The following is a 19,470-nucleotide window of genomic DNA, read 5'->3' as shown; positions in this document are numbered from 1 at the left end:
ATCCAATGGAAACAAGGATGTGAATTCCAAGTGGATTGCAAGGGTTGAAGTGTGATTTACCTTCTTTTATAAATGAGAAGGTTGTCTTGTTGACTATGTGGAAAAGAGAGAGAAAATGAGTGAAATGAAGAGCTACCAGTTCAAGATCGCACTGTAACTTTAGATTTGAGCTAACTTAACTAATACAGATCTGTCTTGCAAATTTGGAGAAAATTCATCGGGACCGTGGCGGGAGTGTACATGGTCCTCCACAAAATCCACAAAACAAAAAGGTTTGTTTTTGTCTCTACAAATGAAGCCCAAACATGCATTTACGACTATGCATCTACAACCTACAAATAGAAAAGAGAGGAAAATGGGTTTGCCTCAGTCAAACCCCAGTTGAGGAATCAACCTTGAAAAAAAGTAATTGCAAATGCTTGAATGTAAACAATAGAAATGTATACCTTGTAGATCTGCAACTTGTTGATGATGATTGCTTTGCTTCTTGAATGTAATCATAAGTGTTGTATGGAATGACATATAACATGACAAAATCGTAACACACATACATGCTTACAAATGAATGTTGAAATATTGCTCCAATGGATGAATGAAGAAGACTTGAATGCTTGAATGCTTGATGATGTATATCTTCGCCTATGCTTGCTATCTCATTCTTGCTTCTCTAATTCTTGCTTATCTCATTCCCTCTTATCTCATTCCTTCTTATCTCATTCCTGCTTATGCAAATGATAAAACCAACTCCCTTTTTATACATGCCTCAGAAGATTACTTCATCTCACCAAAGGTCGACATCGGGGAGATTTGGGATCCCGAAGTGCAGATAAGGTTGGGGGGGGGCTATCTTGGGGCCACCCTAAGAGGGTGGGATAGAAGTTCTAGGCCCTTGTCCTTGATATAGAGGATACTGGTCCACAAACACCCCAATAGGCTATACTTGTTGTTTTGTCAAACTGTCCTTGGAATCCCTCAAGGTTTTCTATTCTTCTCCTTCAACAAAGAAGTCAAATTTGGATTACCAACTCAATCAATAAAAATAACAACTCCTAGGTTCTTCACATGCCCCAACCAACTTGACTCAACAACAAAAACATACCCATTTTCTGGCTTTATACAAAATCTTCTTATCCGGATGCAACCTAGGCTTAATCTTAGTAGCCCTGCCAGACCGATTTTTTAGACTTAATTCAATTTTTTCCCAAAACACTTAGAAAAAAAATTGGACTTAAAAATACCCTTTTGGAAGTTACATAATATATATGAAAATAAACTATGGTTCTTTTGGACAAAATATTTAGACCAGCACCCTGCTATGCTCCAACTAGGCCCAATTAGCCCTCTTTTACAAAGCAAGTACCAACAAATGGTATGACCAAAAATCCAAACCAAAAAAAAGTCTTGAAAAATGTTTCAAAACAATGTATTTTCCAGGTTTCAAGATAAGACACACTCATTTGATAGGTTAGATACTAAACCCCCCTTTTTAGGCCTTCTAACCTAGGGCTTCCTTGTTCAAACCCCAAAACTCACTTCTAGAAGTTACAAATTGTTATTAACAATTAATTTACCATCCCCTAACACTTTTTCACATAAAAATACTACATCCTTAAGGTAGATCTTCTACTGCTATACTCGTGCCTCCATTTTCATGCATTTTCTCACACAAATAGACACTTTTCTTGATGATCACCAACTAATTCTATTTTCCCTAAATTCTTGTCATTGGGTTAGTTAAAATTACATTTATAGGGTCTCATTACTCAAGGAAAATCAATTACATAAAAAGGAATGAGCCCTAACTTATCATTTTGACACCAAAATAACACAAAATGTGTACCTACAATAGTGTTCTTCAGGACAGTCAAAATAAATAAATCAAAACAGATGTAAAAACCTTCAAAATGGATTCAAATTCTCACTAAAATCCAAGGTAATCACCAGCAATCCATTACCAATCAAAAAATGAAAGGAAACAAACCAAATATGCAAGTAACTTTCAGATTTTTGTATTACTGAGAAGTTGTTCATACATTGCACTTGAGATTCTTCCCCAAACTTCAATCTTTCTCTTCCAGTTCATTTAGCATGAGTTATAGACCAAAATAAACCTTCCCAAACTGAACATAACTAATTTTCTCTTAACAAACAATTAAATCTCTTGTTTGGTCAACTAACCATTGGGTTTCAAATTTGCAATTGACAATACTAGACATAATACTCCTAATTCTAATTTATCAACACCAAAGGCTTTATTTTAGCTTTATTACATCAAAAATTACTCAATACAACTTAATTAAACTAATTAGACATCCTTTATGCCATTTTTACATGTTTAGACTTATTGACCCCTATTAGGTCCATTTGCACTCAAAACTCATTTCATTCTTTCTATTACATCCAAATGCCTTAATAGGATTTATTATATTATTTTTAGGTCCTTTAGACCCTTGACTCCATTTTCTATACCAAAATGGCTTCATGTGCCTCCATGTCATAGGATGTTCTCCTGCACCAGTCCTATCCTATCTTGGGGCCTGGATAGGGTCTTGAGGCTATCTCAGGGCTCAAGTAGGAAGGGGTCAAGGGTTGAAAATGTAGAAAGAGGTCTTGGCTAGGAAGGAGGATGTCATCGCCAAGGTGAGGACCTTAAATGTGGTTAAAATTGCAAGAGGTTTAATTTTATGACACTACACTAAGATAGTTTTGTTTTTCCTTTCAACAACTCCATTCTGCTAAGGGGTTATAGGAGCAGATAACTATCTTCTAATTCCATTCCTCTCACAAAATGTATCAAACTCTCCTAATGTAAATTCTCCTCCTCTGTTAGATCTAAAGCATTTTAGGTTCAACCCTATCTCAATCTCCACTCTGGCTTTGAATATATTAAACTTCTCCAATGCTTCAGATTTCTCCCTTGAGAAGGTAACCCACATCATCCTTGAATAATCATCAATTAGCAAAATGAAATGCATGTCTCCCTACATTCTTATCACTCTAGTAGGACCACATAAGTCAGTATGAACAAGATCTATAAAACCATTAGATGAATACAACTTACTCTTAAATAAATAAAAATTTTACTTTCCCATCTAACATTCCTTACATACCAGATTAGCAAGCTTCACAATCTTAGGCATATCTCTAAAAACTTGAGTAGAATTTATTTTTACCATGTAGTCAAAATTAATATGAAATGTCCTCCTATGTCACAACCAACTTTCATCAATCTGAGAAATCAAGCAACTTTTCTCACTAGCATTCAAGTGAAATATATTACCTTTAGTCTTAGTAGCTAATGCAATTTCTATACCAAAGGCATTTAATATCTTACATTTACCTTTCTTCAATTTAAAATCATATCCCTTGTCAACCATCTATCTAACACTCAAAAGATTATTCTTTAAATCTTCAACATACAAGACATCATCAATATTATGTTTACCATTGAAAGATATAGAACCTCTACCACGAATCACACAAGCTTTGTCATCACCAAATCTCACTATACCACCATCATACCTTTCCATATTCAAAAATTTACTTTTATCACCTGTCATATGATGTGAACAACCACTATCAATCACCCATTCATCTTTTTTTTAAATCTTAGCAGCTAAATCTTTCTCCTCAACAATGCAGCTTGTAGGATTCACTGATACCGGATCATCTTCCTTGATAGCAATAAATACAAATTCATCTTATGAATTCCCATTCTCTAATTCTTCATCTATCACACCTTCATCAACAACCTAATAGCATCTCTTCTGATTTTTGTACTTCCAGTAGGGATTATAGGGCTTATCATGCTTCTCATATCTATCATTCTTGTCAGATCTATCATGTCTTTTAAATTTATCATGCTTATCATATCTAGACATTCTCACAGGGAACCTAGAAGCAAAATATCCTCTCTTATTGCAATATAAACATTTCAAAGGTAACTTTCCATCATACTTACCAACTCCTTTAAGCAATCTCTGAGCAATAAGAGCTTCAAACTCAATCAATTATCTTTCTTGCTCTTCCATCTCCCTATTTTCTCTTTTAAATTTGGATACACAACAAGAACTTTCTCCTAGATCATACTTCTACTTCCTGAATATAGAGGCTCTAAATGTAGTCTCAAATTTCCCATGTGATTCTCCAAATTTGCTCAACTCAAATGCATCAAGCTTCCCAACCAACATATCTCTAGTCACTGTAGTCACACTCTAGATCTCATCAATAACAACCACTTTGTGTTTATAAGCAGGAGGCAATGATCTCAACACCTTAGCAATGATCTAATCTTCTTCAAGGGTTCCACTAGCACATCTGATATTCATGACAAGATCATTCACCTTAGCCATAAAGGTTGATATGTTTTCATCTTCTGTCATATTCAATGCTTCAAACTTCCCTTTCAAGCTCTGCAACTTAGAAACTTTAACTTGCGCACCTCCTTCATACAAGGTCTCTAGATTCTTCCAGATCTCATATGCAGTTTGCAAACCCATCACATTAGTCATCTTTGAATCAGTCAAGGAACTCAGCAATGCTTCCTTCACTCTTATGTTATGTTCAACATCCTTGATCTCATTAGCAGTAATCAATCTATTTTGATAAATATTGTAAACATTCTTTGTGATTTTCCAATAGTCATCTCCAAGACATTTCAAGTGAACTTCCATCTGGTCCTTCCAAATAGTATAATTGCTTCCATCAAATCTAGGACTTTCCTTCTTGAACACATAAGTTTCCATCCCAGATCTCCTCAAGAGGTCAAGCTTCTATCAAAGGATCTAGCTTTGATACCAATTGTTAGCATCAACCAAGAAGGAAAACTGAGAAGGGGGGAGGGTGAATCAATTTTCAGTGGATTAAATAATTTAAGAACAATCTCAGATCTAAATAATTGCATCAAGAATAGAGATAAACACAATAGCACCAACATAGATAACACAAAGATTTTGATGTGGAAAGCCCGGTTAAGGAAAAAATTATGGTGGTAACCTACCCACAATAAGATGATACTCTGTTGTAGTATGTGAAACTATTACAATGGAGAATGCACATGAATTTAGACACACTGCCTAGAGCTCACTGCTCAAAATAAGATGACCCAGAAGGCTCCAACCCTCGGGGAAGGCTCACTACATTATAATAAGATCTAGACTACAATCTGGATTACATGAACTATAAATATAGCATCTCCTTATGCCTGATGACAGTTCCAGTTAAGAACATTTGTCTTCCCTGCAACAATAGCTACTCAATACTCCACACTGAAGGACAAATTCGCTTATGCACCACATAAATCACTAACCGCTAATGTAGACACAATACCAATACCCAAATTACATGACTATACCACCTATATATACAATTCATCAACCTTGACTACAAGGTAGGCCAAACCCTCAACTCTCAATTACAAAATCACATCACACAATATATATGTAAACCACTAGACCAATACAATGATATACATGACATAGCATTGACCTAAATCAAATCTCCAAACATGCATCACCACTGAAAATCTCACCAAGAACAACTGCAACACGCTACACCATCAAGAATGCTGCATAACACAAAGTGTTGGATATTGTTGGCCATTGTTGCTGCTAGGATATGTTATTGTCATTGATTTTAACATATTCCTGTGTATTTCTTCGGTGATTGCAAATTGGGAAGATCTTATGATCTTGTTTGTTATTTGGTTTCCTGATCAGTGTTTTGCAAAGCTTAGTATTTCCTTTGGTATATTCAAGTGTGATCAGATCTTATGCTGATTTTTTGGGATATTTCTTGGGATGGTCTTGTGTATCTTCATTTAAGATGGATCATGATTTGGTGCTCTGCAAGTTATCTTTCTTCGTGATAGTTACTAATTGGTTTTTTTCTTGAGCTTTCAGACATTGATCGATGAAGATTTGATAAGTGGTGTTGGTGCAGTTGTTCCTAATGATTCTAACATGCTTGGAGGTGTTTCCTAGTTATGTCCTATTTGTTTTGATAATACACATTGATCATTGTGCCATTTTTTGGTGGTTTCTATGAACCGGTGATGATTTTCATGTTATGCAGTTTTCCTGGTGGTGTAGCGAGTTGCAGTTGATCTTGGCATGTTTTTCGATGAAGTTGAGCATTTGGAAATTTATTTTAGGACCATGTTATGCTATGTGAATCATTATATTAGTCTGGTGGTTAATTTTTGTATCATGTGATGTAATTTTGTAATTGAGGGTTGAGGGTTTAGCCGACCTTGTTATCAAGGTTGATGATTTGTATATAGGTGTTATTGTCTTGTAATTTAGGGTCGATGTTGTGGCTGCATTATCAGAGAGAGGTTTATGTGTGAACAAGTGATTTATCCTTTGGTCTTGAGTTTGAGAAGAGGTTGGTGTTGCAGAGTAGACAACTATGCTTAATTGGAATTGTAATCAGGCATTTGGAGATGCTATTCTTTTAGTTTCTTTCTTCCAAATTGTAGCCTGAATCTTATTGTAAGTTAGTGAGACTTCCTTGAGGGTTGTAGCCTTCTAGGCCATTATATTTGAGCAGGTGATCTCTAGGCAATGTTCTTGAATGCATGTGAATTCCCCATTGTAATATTTTCACATACTACCACAAAGTATCATCTTACCGTGGGTAGGTTCCCACAATGGTTTTTCCCTTAATCGGGTTTTCCACACCAAAATCTTGGTGTTGTGTGTTATTCTTTCAATTTACTTATCCTTGTTATTACTACAGTTTATCTGATCTATGTTTTATGATTAATTTTGGTATTCTGGTGAAGATTGATTCATCCCCCCTCTCAGTCTTTCTTTTTGGTTGTTGCTAACAATTGGTATCAAAGCTAGATTCTCTGGTAGAAGCTTAATCACTTGAGGAGATCTGGGATGGCAGCTCAAGGTGTTATCTTTAAGAAGGATAGTCTAAGATTTGATGGGATTAACTATGCTATATGGAAGGACCGGATGGAAGTGCACTTGAAATTTCTTGGTGAATATTATTGGAAGATTACAAAAAATGCCTATATTGTTCCTCTAAATGAACCATCTCCTTTGGATGAGATCAAGGAAGTTGAACATAATATTAGAGAGAAGGAAGCATTGCTTAGTGCCCTGACTCATTCAGAGATGACAAATGTAATTAGACTTCAAGCTACACATGAGATCTAGGTGAAGCTTGAGATTCTATATGAAGGTGACAAACAAGTGAAGGTTGTTAAGTTACAGAGTTTGAAATGAAAGTACAAGATGTTTAAGATGGGAGATGATGAGAACATGCACTCTTTCATGGCTAAGGTGAATTATCTTGTCCTATGTATCAGATGTAAAGGTGAAATTGTTGCTAAGGTGTTGAGATCTTTGCCTTCTTTTTATAAACATAATGTTGTTGCTATTGATGAGATCTGGAGTGTGACTATAGTGACAAGAGATGTGCTGGTTGGAAAGATTGCTACATTTGAGCTGAGTGCTTTTGGAGAATCACATGGAAAGTCTGAGACTGCATTTAGAGAATCTGCATTTGTATCTAGTAAGTAGAAATATGATCCCAATGAATGGAGAATATCTAGATATGCAAGAGAGAGAAGAGAGATGGAAGGGCAAGAAAGGGAGCTGGATGAACTTGAAGCACTGATTGCCTAGAGATTTCCTAAAGGAGCTGATAAGTATGATGGAAATTTTCCTTTGAAATGTTTCTCTTGTAATAAGATAGGACATTTTGCTTCTAGATGCCTAGAGAGAATGGATAACTATGACATGCATGATAAGTTTGATAAGCATGATAGGAATGATAGATATGAAATGCATGAGAAGTATGACAAGCCTTACAAGCCTAACTAGAAGTATAGAAATTAGAAGAATTGTTACTATGCTACTAATGAAGGTATTATAAATGAAGAATCACAAGGAGATGAACTTGTATTTATTACCACTAAGGAAGATGGGCCTATTCCTGTTGACTCCACTAGATGTACTATTGAGGAGAAAGCTTTAGTTGCTAAAGTTGAAGAGAAAGGTGAATGGGTAATTGACATTGGTTGTTCACATCATATGACCAATGATAAAAGAAAGTTTGTGAGTATGGAAAGATATGATGGTGGAATAGTCATATTTGGAGATGAAAAAGCCTATGTGATCTGTGGGAGAGGTTCAATTTCTTTTGATGGTAAGCATAACATTGATGATGTCTTGTATGTTGAAGGTTTGAAGCATAATCTTTTGAGTGCTGGGTAGATGGTTGATAAAGGTTATGATCTATAATTCAAGGATGGAAAATGAAAGATCTTAAATTCCTCTGGTATAGAGATTTCATATAGAACTAAGATTGAAGGTAACCTTTTTCATTTGAATGCTAGTGAGAAAAGCTATTTGATTTCTCAAATAGATGAGAGTTGGTTGTGGCATAGGAGAATGTGTCATGTAAATTTTGATTGAATGATTAAGATCATTTCTACACATGTTGTTAGATATCTTCCTAAGATTGTTAAGCCCACTAATCTAGTATGTAAGGAATGTTAGTTGGGTAAGAAAACAAGGATTTCTTTCAAGAGAAAATAATATACATCAGATGGATTGCTAGAACTTGTGCATACTGACCTATGTGGACCTACAAATGTTAGAAGTGTGTAGGGTGATAGATATTTTATGCTACTAATTGATGATTATTCCGGGATGATGTGGGTTGTCTTTTTGAAGGAGAAATTAGAAGCATTGAACAAATTCAAGATATTCAAAGCAAAGGTTGAGACTGAGTCTAGATTGAAGGTGAAGTGTCTGAGATCTGACAGAGGTGGAGAATTTTGTTTCGATGAGTTCAATTCATTATGTGAGAAGCATGGGATTAGAAGACAATTATCTGCTCCTAGAGCTCCTCAATAGAATGGAGTTGTTAAGAGGAAGAACATAACTATCTTGGAAGCTGCAAGGACTATGCTGATTGAAGGAAATGTTCCAAAGATCTATTGGAAAGAAGCCATTAGCACTGCTATTTACACATTCAATAGATTTCACATCAAAGGTGATATTGGTAAGACCCCTTATGAGATTTGGTTTGGTCATGTTCCTACTATGAGATATTTCAGAGTATTTAGTAGCAAATGTTATATCAAGAGAGATAAGGATATAAGAAAGTTTGATACTAGAAGTGATGAAGGAATTTTCTTGGGATATTCAACAAACACAAAAGCCTACCGGTGCTACAACAAGAGATTGAGAAATATAGTGGAGAGTGCAAATATGAAAGTGGATGAGAACCTTGGAAAAGAGATCAAAGCATGTGGTTATGATGATGGACAACATATTGGTTTAGCTCCTATTCAGATTGAAGAGCCTAAGAAAAATGATTCGGTAGAGATAGTTAATCTGGATGTTTTTGTTGATGGTGAAGAAGTGCATAAACCTAACAATTAGAACAATCAGAAGACTCTGAGGTATGTAAGACTGAATCATTCTAAAAATCAGATTATTGGTGATAAGAATAAAGGTGTAATGACTAGAAGAAGGTTAGTTGTTGAAGAAGTATGCTTGATTTCTAAAATTGAACCTAAAGATGTTGTTGAAGCTTATAAAGATGAAAATTGGATGAGAGCTATGGAAGAAGAACTAAATTAGATTGAAAAGAATAATACTTGGGAAATTGTGCCTAGACCTAAGGATAAGAATGTTATTGGTACTAAATGGGTATTCAAGAACAAATTGAATGAAGTCAGTGAAGTTGTCAGAAATAAAGATAGAGTGGTTTGCAAAGGATATTATCAGAAAGAAGGAATTGATTATAAGGAGAATTTTTCTCTGGTTTCTAGATGTGAAGCAGTTAGACTATTGCTTTCTTATGTTGCTCATAAAGATTTGAAGGTGTATCAGACGGATGTCAAATCTGCCTTTTTGAATGGTAATATTGAGGAAGAAGTCTACATTGAGAAACCTGATGGATTTTCACTATCAGATGATGGAGATATGGTATATAAGTTGAAGAAATCTCTTTATGGATTGAAGCAAGCCCCTAGAGCTTGGTATGCTATATTAAATAAATATTTGTTGAAATTAGGATTTAGCAAAGGTGTTGCCAATAGTAAACTGTACTTTAAGATAGAAAATGATAACATCATGATTGTTGAATTCTTTGTTGATGATATTATCTTTGGAGGTGATGATAACTTGAGCATGAAGTTTGTCGGTGATATGCAGAAATAATTTGAGATGTTTATGATAGATTAGATGAATTATTTTTAAGATTTGCAGATCTCACTGACTGATAAAGGTATATTCATATCTCAAACTAAGTATGTGAAGGAATTTCCTAAGAATTTTGGGTTAGATGACTCGAAACCAGTTGGAACTCCTATGGTGACCGGTTGTAAATTGTCTGAGAATGACGAATCTCGTAAAGCTAATCAAAGTTTGTATAGATATATGGTCGGTGGATTTCTATATCTTACTCAGACTAGGTTGGACATTATGCATGTTGTGTGCATGGCTGCTAGATATCAAGATGATCCAAAAGAGAGTCATTTCACTGATGTGAAGAGGATATTTAGATACTTGAAAGGAACTGTGAATTATGGTTTATGGTATCTGAAGAATGATGATTTCATGCTATGTGCCTACATTGATGTAGATTGGGCTAGTGATGTTGATGACTAGAAGAGAACTACCTGTGGAGCATAATTTTGGGGTAAGAAGTTGGTTTCATGGGATTGTAAGAAACAAGATTCAGTGTCCTTATCTACTATTGAAGTTGAGTACATTAATATTTCTAGTAATTGCACTCAGGTAGTCTAGATGAAGCAAATGTTGAAGGATATCAAAGTTATTTATGATGAGCCTAGTATTATATACTATGATAATTACAGTGCTATTAACATGTCAAAGAATCTGGTGCAACATTCAAAGACTAAGCATGTTTCAATCAAATATCATTACTTGAGAGAGCAAGTTAGTGAAGAGAAGGTGAAGCTGGAGTATGTATCTATAAAGGAACAAATAGCTTATATTTTCACTAAGCCTTTTCCTACAGATACATTTGTCTATTTGAGAGACAATTTATGGGTATCCACCCATCTTTATGAGAACTAGATGTATTGAGTTGTATCAATCCGGTGGACTTCACAGTCTTATCCTTTTATCTGGATTGGTGAGTTGGTGTTGCTCCTCTGCTAGAGTAGTTTGTGTCTTGGCGAGAGAAATTCATGTTCCATATTTTAAATTTGGTTTTCTATTTTGAGATCTTTGGTATTTCTATCAAAGGGGAAGAGAGATCATGTGAAAAATTGCTTTATATGTCCTGATATTAGGGGGAGTTTGTTGGAGATATCTTCTTGTTTTGCGTTGATTGTTTTTCTCATTCATGTGTTGCCATCAATACCAAAGGGGGATATTTTTGGTCATTGCTTCTACTAGGATATGTTGTTTTCATTGATGTCAATAGATTCCTATGTATTACTCTGGTGATTACAGATTGGGAAGATCTTATGATCTAGTTTGTTGTTTTGGTTTCCTGATCATTGTTTTGCAGAGCTTAGTATTTCCTTCAGTATATTCTAGTGTGATCAAATCTTATGCCAAGTTTTTGGGCTATTTCTTTGGATGGTCTTGTGTATCTTTATTTCAGATGGATCATGATTTGGTTCTATACAAGTTATCTTTCTTCATGATAGTTGCTGATCGGTTTTGTTCTTGAGCTTTCAGATGTTGACCGATGAATATTTGATAAGTTGTGTTGGTGCAGTTGTTCCTGATGATTTTAATGTGATTTCTAGTGTTTCCTAGTTGTTTCCTATTTGTTTTGATGATCTTCATTGATTGTTGTGTGATTTTTTGGTGGTTTCTATGAATCAGTGATGATTTTCATGTTATGCAGTTTTCTTGGTGTATTGTGTTGCAGCTGATCTTGGCGTGATTTCTGGTGGAGTTGAGCATTTAGGAATTTTATTTAGGACCATATTATTATATGTAAATCATTATATTGGTCTCATGGTCGATCTTTATATCATGTGATGTAATTTTGTAATTGAGGGTTGAGGGTTTAGCCAACCTTGTTATGAAGGTTGATGATTTGTATATATAGGTGATATTGCCATGTAATTTAGGGTCGATGTTGTGTCTGCATTATTAGAGAGAGGTTTATGTGTGAACAAGTTACTTATCCTTTGATGTTGAGTTTGAAGAGAGATTGGTGTTGCAAAGTAGACAATTGTGCTTAATCGGAATTATAATCAGGCATTTAGAGATGTTATTCTTTCAATTCATTTCTTTTTGATTGTAGTCTGAATCTTATTGTAAGTCAGTGAGACTTCTCTAAGGGTTGTATCCTTTTGGGCCATTATATTTGAGAAATGAATTCTAGGTAGTGTGCCTAAATGCATGCACATTCCCCATTGTAATATTTTCACATACTACTGCAGAGTATCATCTTACTGTGGGTAGGTTCCCACCATGTTTTTTCCCTTTACCGGGTTTCCCGCATAAAAATATTGTTGTTGTGTGTTGTGCTTTCAATTTTCATATCCTTGCATTACTGCAGTTTATCTGATCTATGTTTTGTGATTAAGTTTGGTATCCAGTGAATACTAATTCACCCCTCTCTTAGTCTTCCTTCTTGGCTGTTGCTAAAATGAAGAATATCCCTGGATCAACAAAATCACCAAGAACGTGCACAAGAGTCAATGCTGAACACCAAGATAAATAGGACACAATCAAAAAACACCAACAAGTACATTAGAACCATCCACAATAGTTTCACCAACACCACTTATGAAAATATTCATCGATCAACATACTAACTCATAGGAACACTCAACAACAACAATTCGGAATAGAAACATAGCTTGTTAAGCACCAAATCATGAACCATCTGAACTAAAGATGCACATGAACATCCAAAATATTCTTCCAAATCCACAACCAAAGATATGATCATACTAAAGCTCACTAGATCAAACACCAAACTCTACCAACCACAGAATAGACAGACTGAACTGTAAACCACATCAAATAATATGATCAAGCAATCTTCGATATTACTGAAACCAATAAGGAATGAAGTATTCCAGCATCCCAAATAGATAAACCATCCATATCAGCTCAATGCAATCACTGGAACACCAAACTACTCATAGCAACATAAGAATATGTTGACATCAATGGCAACAACATATCCTAGCAACAACAATATCCAACATAATATCTGGTCTAGTATGTACAAAAATCCACCAACCATATATATATACAAATTTTGATTAAATCTCTGAGATTGATCATTCTTAGACAACTTGCATCTAATTATCATAGGAGTTCCAACAGGTTTAGAATCAGCTAGCCTAAACTTCAACAATTCCTTCACATACTTAGATTGAGAAATGAAAATACCTTTACCGGTCTGAGTAATCTGCAATCCTAAGAAGAATTTCATTTCTCCTCTCATATACATCTCAAATTCCTTTTACATATCATCAACAAACTTCATACTCAAATCATCATCTCCTCTAAAAATGATATCGTCAACAAAGACTTCAATGATCAAAATGTTATCATTATCAACCTTGAAGTATAAATTACTATCAGCAGTACCTTTACAAAATCCTAGCTTCAACAAATAATTGTCCAATCTAGCATACCAAGCTCTAGGGGCTTGCTTAAGTCCATATAGTGCTTTCTTCAATTTTCATACCATATCTCCTTCATCTGATAAATAAAATCCATCTCATTGCTCAATGTAGACTTCCTCTTTCAAATCACCATTCAAAAAGGTTGACTTGACATCCATTTGATATACCTTGAAATTCTTGTAAGTAGCATATGCAAGCAATAATCTAACAACTTGAGTAGAACTTATCCTTATCATGGAGTCAAAATTAACAGGACACATCCTTCTATGCCACAATCTACTTTCATCAATCTGAGAAATCAAGAACTTTTCTCACTAGAATTCAAGTGAAAGATATTACCTTTAGTCTTAGTACCTGATGCAATCTCTATACCAAAGGCATTTAGGATCTTACATTTACCATTCTTGAATTGCAAATCATATCCCTTGTCAACCATCAGTCCAACACTCAAAATATTATGCTTTAAGTTTTTAACATACAAGACATCATTAGTATTATGTTTACCATTGAAAGATATAGAACCTCTACCATGAATCACACAAGATTTGTCATCTCCAAATCTCACTATACCACCATCATACCTTTCCATACTCACAAATTTACTTTTATCACTAGTCATATGATGTGAATAACTGTTGTCAATCACCAGCCATTCATCTCTCTCTTTAATCTTAGCAGCCAACGCTTTCTCCTCAAAAATATATCTTGTAGGATTCACTGGTACCGGATCATCTTCCTTGATAGCAATAAATACAAATTCATCTTTTGAATTCCCATTTTCTGATTCTTCATCTGTCACACCTTCATCAGTAGAATAATAACACCTCTTCTCATTTCTATACTTCTGGCAGGGCTTATAGGGGTTATCATACTTTTCATGCTTCTCATATGTATCATTCTTATCAGATCCATCACGCCTTTCAAATTTATCATGCTTATCATATCTAGACATTCTCTCAGGGCACCTAGAAGCAACATGTCCTATCTTATTACAAGAGAAACATTTCAAAGGTAAATTTCCATCATACTCACTATCTCCCTTAGGAAATCTCTGAGCATTAAGGGCTTCAAGCTCATCCAATTCTCTTACTTTCTCTTCCATCTCTCTCTTCTCTCTTTCATATCTGGATACCCAACATGAAGTTTCTCCTGGATCATACTTCTACTTCTCAGATATAGAGGCCTTGAATGTGGTCTTGGATTTTCCATGTGATTCTCTAAAGTTGCTCAACTCAAATGCAACAAGATTTCCAACCAACATGTTGCTGGTCATAGTAGTCACACTCTGGATTTCATCAATAGCAACTACCTTATGCTTGTAACCAGGAGGAAATGATCTCAGCACTTTAGCAATAATCTCATCTTCTTCAAGAGTTCCACCAGCAAGCACATCTGATGTTCATGACAAGATCATTTACCTTAGCCATAAAGGATGTTATGTTTTCATCTTCTCCCATCTTCAATGCTTCATACTTCCCTTTCAAACTCTACAACTTACCTACTTTGACTTGAGCATCTCCTTCATACAAGGTCACTTACTTATTCTAGATCTCATGTGCAGTCCACAAACCCATCACATTAGTCATCTCCGAATCGGTCAAGGCACTAAAAAATGCTTCCTTAGCTCTTATGTTATGTTCAACATCCTTAATTTTAGCAACAACTGAGGAACATAATAGACATTCTTTGTAATCTTCCAATACTCATCTCCAAGACACTGCAGGTGAACTTCCATCTAGTCCTTACATAGTATAATTGCTTCCATCAAATATAGGACTCTCTTTCTTGAACACATAAGTTTCCATCCCAGATCTCCTCAAGTGGTCAAGCTTCTTCCAGAGGATCTATATTTGCAAGCTTCTTCCAGAGGATCTAGATTTGATACCAATTGTTGGCAACAAAAATGAAGGAAAACTAAGAGGGGGGGGGGGGGGGGGGGTGAATCAGTTTTCACCAGATTAATCAAATTAAGCATAATCTCATATTTCAATCAACTACAACAAGAATAAAGATAAACATAATAACAACAACATACATAACACCAAGATTTTGATGTGGAAAACCTGGTTAAGGGAAAAACCACGGTGGGAACCTACCCACAATAAGATGATACTCTGCAGTAGTATGTGTAAATATTACAATGGGGAATGCACATGCATTCAAACACACTTCCTAGAGCTCACTGCTCAAAATATGATAACTCAGAAGGCTCCAACCCTCAGGGAAGGTTCACTACCTTAAAATAATGATTGGACTACAATCTAGATTACATGAACTACAAAGATAGCATCTGCTAATGCCTGATGAAAATTTTGGTTAAGCTCATTTGTCTGCTCTACAATAACCTCTACTCAATACAACATACTAAAAGATACATTCTCTTATGCACACATATACCACTCTCTAATAATGCAGACACCACATCAACACATAAATTACATGAGTGTAAGACCTATTTATACAATTCATCAACCTTGACTACAAGGTCAGCCAAACCTTCAACCCTCAATTACAAAATTATATTGCACCTTGCATAAATGAATCAACACACCAATATAATACCATAGATGACATGGGATGGAACTAAAATAAATCCTCAAACACACATCACCACTGTAAATCTGGCCAAGATCAACTGCAACATGCTACACCACCAGAAATACCACATAACATGAAGAATATCTCTAGACCCATAAGATCTTCAAGAAAATTCACAAGGATCAATTTTGACGAACAAAATAAATATAACATGATTAGGAAACACCAACAAGAACATTAGAAGCATCCACAATAGCTGTGCAAACACCACTTATTCAAATCTTCATTGATCAACACACTAACTCTCAAGAACACTCAATGGTAGCAATTCAGATTAGAAAGATTAATTGTAGAGAACTAAATCATAAACCATCTGAAATGTAGATACACATGAACATCTAAAACACTCTCCCAAATCCACAACCAAATATATGATCATACCGGAGCACAACAAATCAAACACCAGAACACTGCAATACTGAACATAGAAGAACAGTCTTCAAACCAGAATCCACAAATTAGCCAAATCACCACACTGCATCATGGAATCAATAAAGAATGATATATCTCTAGTTGATATAGCATCCCAAATAGCTAAACCAACCAGATCAACTCAATGCAATCACCAAAACACCAAAAGATAGGAATATGTTGACATCAATGACAACAACATATCCTAGTAGCAACAATATCCAACAAAAGGTGCATGGAATTAAAGGATTTGTAATAAATCATAGTGAATTTCATTTGAACATACAATAATATGAATCTAACACAAAAAAATTGCAAGGATCAACAACAAGTATTTTATTGACCTTTGAAGAATTTGATTACAAAAATGAAAAAATCCTAAAATCTTTACAAAAATGCATCAATAGGTGTTGCACCTGATTACATTAAAAAAAACTCAGAGAAGGACCCTTTCTCTAATTGAGAATGGAGTATTTAGGAGAAAAAATAGAGTTATCTGGTTGCTTGCTTGTTGTCCTTTCCTAGCTAGAAGGAGAACCCATGCTAGTTTGGGTGCTAACTGTTGAAAGGCATGCTGATACTGTTACTACTTATCAAATTGCCATTAGTTTTTTATATTCAAAGTCATACTATATATTCTAGTCGGTTAGCACTACCGAATCATGCAGTCAATATAAACAAAGAAGTCGGTATGCACAATCTAGTCGGTTAAAGAAGAAAGCAGTCACAGAATGCAGTATACACCGAGTTGTCTACTGAGGATCTTTTTATGGCTACCGAGCAGTAAAGTTAACACACCGAGCTGATATTCACCGAGTAAAATGTGTTATCAAATACATTGAACCTGGACATGCATATGAAAATGTGTTACAAGATTGAGGCACATCTAACTGTTATTACATTGGAAATTGCACTAGAAGATTGTGTATGATTGTGAGGTCAATCTAACCAATGAAATATTTTGTTTAGTTATTCATTCAAGGAATCTTGTTTGTAAGATCGAAGCAATGAATAGGATCACCGTTTTAAGACATCTATTTATACAGCATGAGTTAAGAGTAAAAGGTGTGTGCATGTATGCATAAAGGAAGACTGTTACAGAGACACAGAGTCACCGAGAAGGTTTTCAGAGAACAGTTGAAGAACAGAGTAAATAGAAGGGTTTATCGAGTTACTATATGGGTTACCAAGGTATGCTATAAGCAAGGTAATCTTATCCTAAGCACATAGAATCTGCTATAACATTTCAGATGTAAAGTTGTAGATATTTGTGTAAAGCAGAAAATCAAACCCCAGGTGTTCCCCCCACTCCAAGGAGAAAGGAGGTCACTAGGATTGATGGTTTTCACTTAGGGGAGACTTTACATTCAAAAGAGGGGTTGAAACCCACAAGATCCAATCCCACACAATGCAAGATTGGATTCTAAATGAGTTTCAAGGGTTAAGACAGCAAGGCTACCCTCTTTTGTCAAGAATGTAGATAGAAGGATTGAGCTAGGAATGCATGTAAAGTGAGAAAGATTCGCTTATAAACAGAGATAGGAATATAGGATGAAGCTGCAGACCTGGAATTAGTAGTAAAATGTCGAGATGACGCTGTCCTGCAAATTTGAGCGAAAGTTGATGAGATGATGGCGCCTGGTGTGCACACGGTCCTCCGAAACATCCGCAAAACAAAGGGGGATTTGTTCGTCTCTGCATAAGGATTCCAGATCTTCAATTACAGCCGCGTACCTGCAACCTACACACAAAAAAGAGAGGAGGATTGGAGGGTTAGGGATTAGGGGTTTGCCTTTAGGTCAAACCCCGGTTTTGGAATTAACCAAGAAATGAGAATGTTGTAAATGTAAATGTTTGTAATGTAATAAAGTACTGATACCTTGTTGTAAGAATGTTTGTATTCTTACATGCAAAGGTGTAAATGTTGTTGTATGTTGTATGTTGTAAGTGATCTCCTCTTTAATGGTTGAATCCTTGTCTTGAATGCAACACTTAGCCTTGAATGGAGACTTAGAATGCTCAATTGCTTGAAGGAATGCTTGAATGTTTGAATGTTTGCCTAGCGCTTCCGCCTCTTGTACACATCTATCCTTCCTCCTCAAAATGGGAGAGGAAATGTAGTTTATATACTTGCCAATTAGGGTTGAAAGACTGATTTTTCTGACCTTGGGCTGACATAGCAACCTTATTTTCCAATTTGCAAACTTAAAGACCCGAAGCCCCATAAGAGATCGGGCCCAAAATAGGGCCAGGGACCAAGGCACTGGGTGCCATGGTCCCACCTCCAGGGACAACAGGGTGCAAGGAGGATCAGGCTAGGGTGCTAAAAAATGCAGTTTTTGATGTCATAAACAAGTTTCAGGGTCTCCATTCAGGTTCAGTGTTGCGTCGCCATCGTGAAGACCCAAATACAGTCGAAATTGCAAGTGTCGCAATTTTAGGACGCTACATTTAGCCCCCACTTTAGCAGGAGTATAAGCCCATACTTCCGGTAAAGTACAAGGAAACAACATTGAAAGACTTTCACCACGTCAAGGAGGCAAGATACACCAAGCCCCCAGTGGACTAAGGATCTTACGACTTCGATTGACAAAGTAAAAGGGAAGATCACAAGGGAGAACCATGACTATTAGTAGTAAGGTTCCCTCACTATGAGTCATGCAAGAAAAATACCAAGAATTTTCAAGGCAAAGCTAAGTTCGCCAAGAAGTTTTCAAGTATCTTGAAGAGATATGGACAGAGTGTATGCCCCTCTACGTTAAAGCGATCGCACATGCCTCATCGGGGGTGATTTCTTTAAGGTAGTGATACACATAAGAAATGAGAAGGGAAAGGAGCACGTTATCACAAAGATTTAG

Source organism: Cryptomeria japonica, chromosome 8 (genome assembly GCF_030272615.1).
Source record: "Cryptomeria japonica chromosome 8, Sugi_1.0, whole genome shotgun sequence".
NCBI lineage: Eukaryota > Viridiplantae > Streptophyta > Pinopsida > Cupressales > Cupressaceae > Cryptomeria > Cryptomeria japonica.
The sequence above is the reverse complement of the archived record's forward strand: the minus strand, read 5'-3'. Positions refer to the sequence as shown.